The sequence below is a fragment of the Sciurus carolinensis genome, chromosome 4 (genome assembly GCF_902686445.1).
Source record: "Sciurus carolinensis chromosome 4, mSciCar1.2, whole genome shotgun sequence".
In the NCBI taxonomy this organism is placed as follows: domain Eukaryota; kingdom Metazoa; phylum Chordata; class Mammalia; order Rodentia; family Sciuridae; genus Sciurus; species Sciurus carolinensis.
The window spans coordinates 78,789,547-78,798,724 of NC_062216.1; the positions used below are offsets into that span (position 1 = coordinate 78,789,547).

At 37.8% G+C, this 9,178-nt stretch overlaps 1 protein-coding gene and 1 pseudogene across 10 annotated transcripts in view; both read right to left on the reverse strand.

The window, feature by feature from the left end:
* The window catches only part of LOC124982295 (C-type lectin domain family 2 member D11-like), a 68,120-nt gene extending 67,732 nt beyond the window's left edge, over positions 1–388 (reverse strand). For all 10 annotated transcript variants that reach the window (XR_007108237.1, XR_007108239.1, XR_007108241.1 and 7 more), the window contains exon 1: positions 58–388. The gene's annotated coding sequence lies outside the window, so the exon portion shown is untranslated. The remainder of the gene's footprint in view (positions 1–57) is intronic.
* Positions 389–2,422: 2,034 nt separating this feature from the next.
* Positions 2,423–3,420, reverse strand: LOC124982810 (poly(rC)-binding protein 2-like; annotated as a pseudogene).
* Between the last annotated feature and the right edge of the window lie 5,758 nt (positions 3,421–9,178).

Genomic DNA, 9,178 nt, shown 5'->3' on the forward strand with positions numbered 1-9,178 from the left:
GGATGTTTAGGCCGTGACACTATTCATTTAAAGGAGGAAAATTTTGTTTTAGCTTACCAGAAACCTCTTGCCCCCATGGCTGTGGGCCTTTAGTGAAGCCAGGAGTCTGGAGGAGCACAGCTGCTCACCTCGTGGCTGACAGGAAGGAGAGAGAGCGCGAGACCAACCGACCATGCCTTCTGCAGTTGTGCCCCTCTTAATAGTCTTCACTGAGCAAAGACCCGAGGAGTCTGAGGCCTCATGATCCAACCACTTCCTGGACTCTGAAAATTGCTGTGTTGGGGACAGTTCGACACAGGAGGCTGTCCATATCCAAACGACAACACTGCTCTAAATTAAGCCTATTAAACTTTTAAACAAGAAAGAAAAGCAGATGTCTTTCCGAGAGTTTTTTTCAGCTCAGTAAAACCACTTTGTGGTTTTACTGCTGCTTGTAAATAAAGAAGACAGATGTCCTCTGCCACAGGGTACAGTCAGGTGATGATTTTGTTCAGTGACGATGCATTGGTTTCTGTCACATTTCAGAAGTGGCACCCCAAGGAGTTCCTCTAATTATTGATTCTCCCAGGAGGTAAAGGAAAGTAAATATGCTGTTAATAACTAGATTTGTTAGTTTATTCCTTATGAAATAGTTTACTATTGGGCTGGGGGTATAGCTCAGTTGGTAGAGTGTTTGCCTTGCAAGCACAAGGCCCTGGGTTTTATCCCCAGCACTGCAAAAAGAAAAAAAAGAAAAGAAATAGTTTACTATTTATATGTATGTATAATATTAATTTTATCCAATAGTTGAACTCATTAGCTACTTGGAACATAGATTTTTTTGCCCCTGTTTTTAATAAAAAACTTTAATTTAGCTATTCTTTCTGTTCTGGTTGTTTTTAGAAATAGGAAAGATAGTTATTCATTATTTAATACATGTAAATATAACTTCTTGCTTATTAGGGATTTTTCAATTTTTGAGTAAGAATTTTTTTTCAAGAAATAGGAAAGTTCATGCATTTCTCTGTAAAAATAATGAAATTGGATAGGTATACCTAGTATAATATACCCTTTATAAAGGAGAGTGTCCAAGGAAAGTGACTGATTTTGAGTGCATAACAACCATTTAAAGTTAACCCTTTTTGTTTCTTTCCTTTTTGAAACTCCAAAAGACAGGCATAAAGGATCTGATTGCAAGCCTTGCATGTTGATCACATGTCTTAGGTACATCATTGGGAAAGAAAGGCAATGTAAATCAATGCCTAGTTCATATATTCAGAAAAAAATTCAGGAGCACAGCACTATTACTTCCTGGGTCTGCATTCAGAATTCTCCTGTCCTCAGAAGAAAGGCAACATTCTTCCTCATGTATTATAATCCTTTGTATGCAAGGAGGAGGGTACATAAATAAGCATGTGACCATAGTTTTTTTATGACAGACCCATAAAATGTAAATGGATTTTGAGTGAAATAATTACTTGCAAAGTGTTGTGGAAGATGGCTCAAATCTGTTTTATTTACTATGATCTAGTTAAGTGACAAATTGCAAACTTGTGTGAAAAGTGATACATTATGTAAAGGGCTAGATGGTGACATGGCAATAAAAAGGCCTACAAAAGAGTAAAAACTAAGACGTTTTTCATTGCATGAAAAAAAATCTGGAATTTTATCAATCTGCCTATAGTGACATATCCAGAGTTTCTCTGATCATAAGATCTTCATCACAGCAAGAAAAACTTGTGTCTCTCTTGTTTTGTTTGAATTGAACATTGTGGATCAGTAGCAACCCATAAACTGTGTTTCCAGTTAAAGTGAGTTAAATACAGAATTGAAAGTAATTATTTAAACTCTAAGTACCAAGTTGACACATGATGACCAACTCACTGACGCCATCTTAGTCAGTGGTGGATCACCATGGGCATGAGCTGCTCATGAGTCATGAGCAGTAGGCCATACTAAAAGGTGTGCTTTATTAAGCTTATTTTCCCAACTGCAATCCAACTATGCACAAAAATCTGGTGTCCATTTATTTCATTTTCTTTTTCTTTTCACTGTTCCAGTTTCTATTCACAGAGAAGAAGCTCCAGTCCATCTTTTAGTTTTTTGAAAAATTCCTGACATTACAGAACTAAACTGAAATGTATTAATAGTTCACTCTTAAATTTCCATGACAAATAGAAAAATTCATGAGCAAAAAAAAAAAAAACAAACAAAAACAAAAAATGAAAACAAAAAAAGGATATGGATCTCAGCATTAACAGCTGAACAAAGAAAGGAATTTAAATGTTTTAATTAAAAATCACGAGTGGATGATAAACTGTGTAGAAGGTGAAAATTTACAAACTACTTAAAACCTGGAATCACTGACTGTTGAGAAACTACACAGATGGATCATGGGTGGTGGTGAACAGCAGAAAGGGATTATGGATCAATCTGCGTTGATCTAGCTGCTCCCCAGGTCACCTGTCTCCCAGGAAACCTGACGTTAGTTAGATACTGAGCCAGGCTAATGCTGGCAGCAGATCCAGTGATGGTAGCTGCCTATCTGAAGATCCTTCCACTGGGTTTCAATTTTGTTCTGCACCCCAGACATCTGACAGATCTCATTGATTTTGGTGCCTTGACGCCCAATTATGCAGCCAATTCGTCATTTGAAATGGGGAGTTCATGACAAGTAGCCTGAGCAGACACATCCAAACCTACCCAATAGCCTTTCACTTCTGGAGAACTAAATTCAATGCCACTGAATCCAGTGTTGTCGTGCGTCGTAGGGAAATGAGACTGTTGCATTTCCAACTGGTGTAGCTCCGTCTAATCTGGCTGTGGAATGGCATACTAACCTTGAATGGTATAGGTCTGATCACCTGCAAAGATGACTGGAGAATTTGATAGCCTGTCTCCGACTTGGGTCTGTAGGGATGGTCATGCCCTTCGGGAGGGACTGAAAGAGAGTCTCCAACATGATCTCACAGATCTGTTTGACATAAGCAATGATGGATTGAGGAATGACAGCAATAGTGATGGCTGACCCAATTGAATTGGGGAGCATATTCCCTGCCACCTGAACTTGAGTCCTTGTACTCTCTTTTATTTCCTTAATCTTGAACCATCTTTTCCAATGAGAGAGCCACATTGACTGGCGGGGACCACCAGCCTCAGAATGACTGGGGGTCTCCTGGCAGCTGGTTTTTGGTCATAGAGCTGCTGATATCCTCTTCCAGTTTGTCAATGATCATAGCAAAGGCTTTGAAGGGCATTAATGGGTCCTGTCAAAGGGATAGTTCTCTCAGGTCAATTCCCTTCTGAGATGTGGATGCGTGCACCACTCTCCTCCCGCACCTTCTTAACTGATACTCCTTTTTTATGGATGATATTTTCTTCCTTTCCATGCATAAGTAACTGAATGGTGAGAGTGACATTTAATCCACCAATCACACCCATGTCCTTGTTGAGCAGTGTTATGGAGAGCTGGGCTTTGAGTGGTCAAGTCTCTGGTCACTGATGGGAGCGAAAGCTAAAAACTGCAGGCACAAGGGCAAAAGGGGAAGGGGAAGGGCCGGAGGCGAGGTGCAACAAATGAGGGGCAGGCAGGGTGGGCAGGAAGGTGAGCCCCCCAGCTCCCCCCCTCCCCCACCCCAGCCCTGCAGGCGGGTGGAAGGGGAGGTGAGGGCGCAGGCTGCAGCTGCTTTGGCCGCGGACTGCTGATTTCTCACTTTCTTAAGACAGTAAAAATTAATTATAAAATTTAAGAGATTGTGAAAGAGTAGAGACCCCCTTATGAAAAGAAAAAGGTAGAGACCCTCTGATATAAAACAAATATAACTAGTTAAGACTGACCAAACCACAGTGGGTGCGAATAAAATCACTGAGTTGTGCTGACTGTGGAAAATACAAGGACAGTACCCAAGATAAAATAATATGGCCATGAGTTCAGGACATTGTGACCATTTCTGTGAAGCAACCCATCCCTTCGGAGGCCCCAGAAGCTGCTGACTCCGCCCGCCCCACCCCACCCCACCCAACCCGCCAGGTGCAGCCTGAAATAGATAAGCTGGAGCTGGCTGCTGCATTCCTTGGAGAAGAAAAGGAAAAAGGCCCCTATTGTAAGCCTGTCAGGATGTTTTTATGGTTTTCACTTTAAAAACGAGCTTACTGAAGTCACTCCCACGACTGCCCCACTTGGAGTAGTGGTCCTGACGCGTCAGTCTGTTTTTTCTTTTTTTTCTCTTTCTCCAAAATAAACTTTTTTCCTACTTTAGTTTCTGGTGGTCCCACTATGTGTCCATAACCGGACCCCACAAAAGATAATTTGTCGGAAGTGGTAACTGATGCGTTATTCAAGACAAAATTTGAATACACAGTATTATTTGAATTACTTTGAATTAGATTTAAAGATAAATAAGCTCAGCTTGCTGAAATTGCCTTAAAACGTTGTTTTAGTCTCTTGAACTTATATCTTTGCAATTTGTTCCTCTATTATGGGTGGTATTAAAATGAAATGGATGCCATTGCATAGTAGAGTGACTACAGAAAATAATAATGAACTAGATGTTTCAGAAAGCTAACTAAAAGTATTTCGAAAGTTTTCACCACAACAAAATTGATGTGATAAGTATGTTGAACCTGATTTAAACATTTTATATTGTATACATGTATCAAAACATCACAAGGTACCCCACTAATATGTACAGTTTCATGTTTTAGTTCTTAATTTAAAATAAATATTTTAAAAGTTTTTAAAAGTTAAAATAATTTTATTATCTTCTGTGGGCAGAATCTTGTCATCCATGCAAAGTAGCAAACTTATTTGTCACATTAAAACTTCACCTATTGATATAAATAAATTAATTCAAACTGCACACACATGCATTTATTATGAGAAATAAAACTTTACTCCTCAGCTTGGGAGCGGTTAGTTTTAGAATGTCAATGTCTGGAATGTAATAGTAATTCTTCATAACAGTTATCAACGAGCACATAGTTTTCATATTCCTTTCTTCCTTTAGTGTATTCTGATGGTATCTGTTGAAATATAATTTTATGACTGTGGAATCTAATTTAAAAATGGATTTGTATCTTTATTTCTTTGGTCTTTTTTTGAAAAATTTATTTCTGTAATAATTCCTTTTTATTGAATTTTATAAAAGTGTCAACCAATGATGGATTGGGGGGTCAGATTTTTATTACACATAGAAGTTTAATTGGTCTTTATTAGATGTTCCTAATAATATTCTTACCTCAGTTAATTCTCAAAACAATGACACAAAGTCTCATTTTATGAAAGAAATTAAAGCTTATGTTTAATAACTTCCTTATGTAGATACTAAGAGCACAGCTATGTATGATTCAGCCTTGCGTCTATCTGACTCTAATGCATGTGAATTCACTACTATGTCATATGATTCACTGTCTCCACCACAATTGGAGTCTTCTGTTTTCCTTTAGTTTCATGCTAGTGTATTAGGTTTGAAACTAGTTCTGAAAGAATAGTTTTCTTGGAGGCTGCAGAACTTTTGCAGAGCACTATGCTGTATGTATATATTAAAAAAATGGGTCATTCATAAAATCGATTCTTGTTAATAGAAGTCTAGATAGCTATGAGAATTGTGTTACTAGACTGAAATATATCAAACACTCACAGAACAAAATACACTACTTATTGTGCATCATGTGCTGTCACATTGCTTGGAAATGCAATTCAATTATTCGATTCATCTATATTATGTGCCTGCTAGGCACGAGGCTCTAAAGAGCTGTGAAAAAGACAGGAAATGTGCTGCTTAGAACTCTCATTCTAGCCCCTACAAAAATATTATCAATATTAAGAATGCACATTCAGTCATAAAGAATAATAATATTATGGTATTTGCAAATAAGTGGATGGAATTGGAGAATATCATGCTAAGTGAAATAAGCCAAGCCCAAAAAAACCAAAGGCCAAATGTTTTCCCTGATAAATGGAGGATGCTATATAATGGGGGTGTGGGTGGGGAATGAAAGAATAATGGGGGAACTTTAGAATATGTAGAAGAAGTGAGAGGGAGGGGGTATGAAAAATGGTGGAATGAGGCAGACATCATTACCCTATGTACGTGTATGATTACACAAATGGTATGATTCTACATTGTGTACAACCATAGAAACGAAATGATGTACCCCATTTGCGTACAATGAATCAAAATGCAGTCTGTAAAAAATTAAAATCTAAAAAAAAAAAAAAAAAGAATACAACAAAGTGAGGGTGATTTCAGATAGTGTTAAGCATGATGAACCTGACAGGATAGACTATCTTGGAAGCAATGTTAGACTGAAGGGCCGGGGAAAGCTTCCCTGAGAATGTAAAGCTTGGAGGCCTGAGCATTCCATCCTTCAGAATCAGCTAGAGGAAAGGGCCTAAGGCAGGAAAAAGTTGTCCTGTGCAAGGAACAGAAGTTTTTGTGGATATCATACTGCCAGGAGCCAGCCCCAGCAACTTGCAGATCCCCCAGAGCATAGGTGGAGGCACTGCAGAGGAACGACATGAACCCCTGGAGCAACTTGAAGCAAGTGTTGCTCAGATTTATTTTAGACCTTCTTTTATAGTATTAAGTAAGGCAGGATTAAACAAGATACAAGTTATAGGAAAATTACCACAAGATTTTTCATTAACCACACTTTCCAGCAGGTGTCTAACACAGAGCGGGTACATTAAGGTCAACTTCCTATATTTACTTAAGTTTACTCACATAAGCATATTACAGTGAGAGATATTTTCCTCTTTTCATCTTACTGGCCTTTGTTTACCCTTTGGTGTCCGACCTATTGTCAGCATGACTCTATTTTGTTTTAAGTTAATTTTACTAAACTGTTAAGCAAAACATGCACTTAATCTTTAGCTCATATTATTATATTTTTTATTTAACCTTAATGGTCTACTCTATTACCTAAACAAGCTCAGTTAAGACTAAGTTAGGTTATTTACTGCCAAACAATCAGTGTACTTAATTTTTATCCTAATATTCTTTATTATTGATTTATCCTCTACCTATTGCAATACATATGTGAGACCTAAGCCAGCATAAACTACTCATAACCAGTTAACATGCAATGAGGGCATTTGATCTTAAGGTAATATTTTTCTAGTTGTTTGCATATGCTGTTTCTTTGTTCTTTAGTCCTACATTTTCAGGGTGGCCCTTGACATCCAGGCCTTTGAAGGAAGGATAAATGTTGGACATTTGTCCATTTACCACTAATACTAATTATCCATTTTCATTGTACACTCCTGTATATGAAAGAGCTGGATCTGTGGGAAGTGGGTCCTTATACTTAATTTGCTTGTTTCCCTCTAGGTGGATACCACAAATGTCCCCCAATCCTGTAAGCTAAGTAGGGTGGTCCTTGCACTGTGGGGACAACAAGTTTCCTGTTCTGTTTGTCAGGCTATTTTACTGGTAAAGCATTAACTGGGGCAGGTGTGGTCAGCATAGGAGAAAGCAATTCCTGTAACTGTAGTTTTCTGAAGAACCCCTCAAACTCTGTACCTTTAGACCTATTATGTGTGATAGAGTACATTTTTTAAAGCACTCCTCAACCTCCCCCAAGCTCCACAGACTCCTTGAGGTTAAATTCGTATTACAACAATCCAGGGAATATGATTTGCAGTTGCATAGTTATAAGTATGATAATTATAAGGAAACACCCAATTCCTAGGAAAGATGACAGCAGCAATTTCCTGGAATGGTGGCCTTTCCAAACCCTTCCCCATGCTCGGACCTTGTCAAACAGCATGGTGGAAACAGTTCTGCCATTGTACAATCAGTACAGCTGTAGATGCAGAGGTGGGGAAGGATGAGTGATAAGAAATGATGCCGAGGTTATAATAAAGGTTGTCAGATCCTGTTGGACCTTGTGAAACAGAACAATTTTTTTTCTTTAACTGCAGCAGGGAGCTACTGGAGAAGTTCTTTTGTTTTGTTTTGTTTTGTTTGTTTTTGTTTTACTTGAAGAAGAAGAAAAAGAAAAAGAAAGGATACTTTTACATTTTTATAGTGTAGAATATATTTGTAGCTGCTAGATGGAAATGATTTGTGGAAGGGAAATGATGGAAGTAGAGGACAATGGGAACTGTCAACTAGAGTGCATAAATGCACAAATAAGGATCAAATCTTCAAGTTCTTTGAAATTTAGAGGAAAACAAGAGTCAATAAGTTAAAAAAAAAAAAAAAAAAAAAAAAAAAAAAAAAAAAACTGTGGACCTTCCAGTGGAAAGAACAGCAGAATAATGTGGTGCTTTGGGAAGCCATAAGGGTAAAGCATTGGACAGGGCTATTTTGCAGTTCTCTTCCACCCTTTGAAAGACAGGGAAAACTATCCAAATTCCCCAGTTACACTTACTGCTTTCCAATAGGGAGCCATGAAGAATATCTAGGCAGCTGTCAAAAAAGTTTCACTGCACAGGGTTAAATAGGCAAGGAAGACTTCATTCAAGAATGTCGTGATGAGGTCAAGACTGTGGCAGTCGGGGAGAAAGATGAAATTCAGCTCTACTGGACAAACGACAGTAGAGTTCACAGCCCTGGGGTTACGAGTGGAAAAGTCTGGGAGAATCTTAAGAGGGAGAGGAAAGTCGACATGATTAGAGCATCTGTGTTGACTGGCTGAGACTGACGTAAATTAGATTCCTACCCTCGTACACAGCTGACAGATAGGGAAACTCTCTCTCTTGAAGATTATATTACTTTTTTCTGGGGGGGGTGATTTTTTTTCTTTATTTTTGTTTTTAAACCAGGTTATTTGTCATGTTTTAATTATTTTTATATTTCAACAACCATCTTCAGGCAAGCATAGAAAAAGATTAAACTGATTTAAAGAATGCTGACTAATATGGGAGATTGGTAGACTAGGGAGAAATACAAAAATCTAGTTTTGTGGGCCAAAAATCTCCAAACTGAATAATATCTATCAGCTTGGGAAAAATCACAAAATTTATTTTGCATTCAAATCAGTTACCATTTCATTGTTAGACTATATTTGTTTCCTTTAGGAATACCATTTTCACAAGTGAAAATGATAAGAATATGATCTATACAAATAAGAAGAAAAGTCTAAAGTAATGATCTCCTGGAGGTTTTTCTCATAAAATCCTCAGAACTTCTGAATAAGAGAATATATATCCACACTCAAAACAATCAAGTTGTTTTTTTGGTTTGTATTTCAT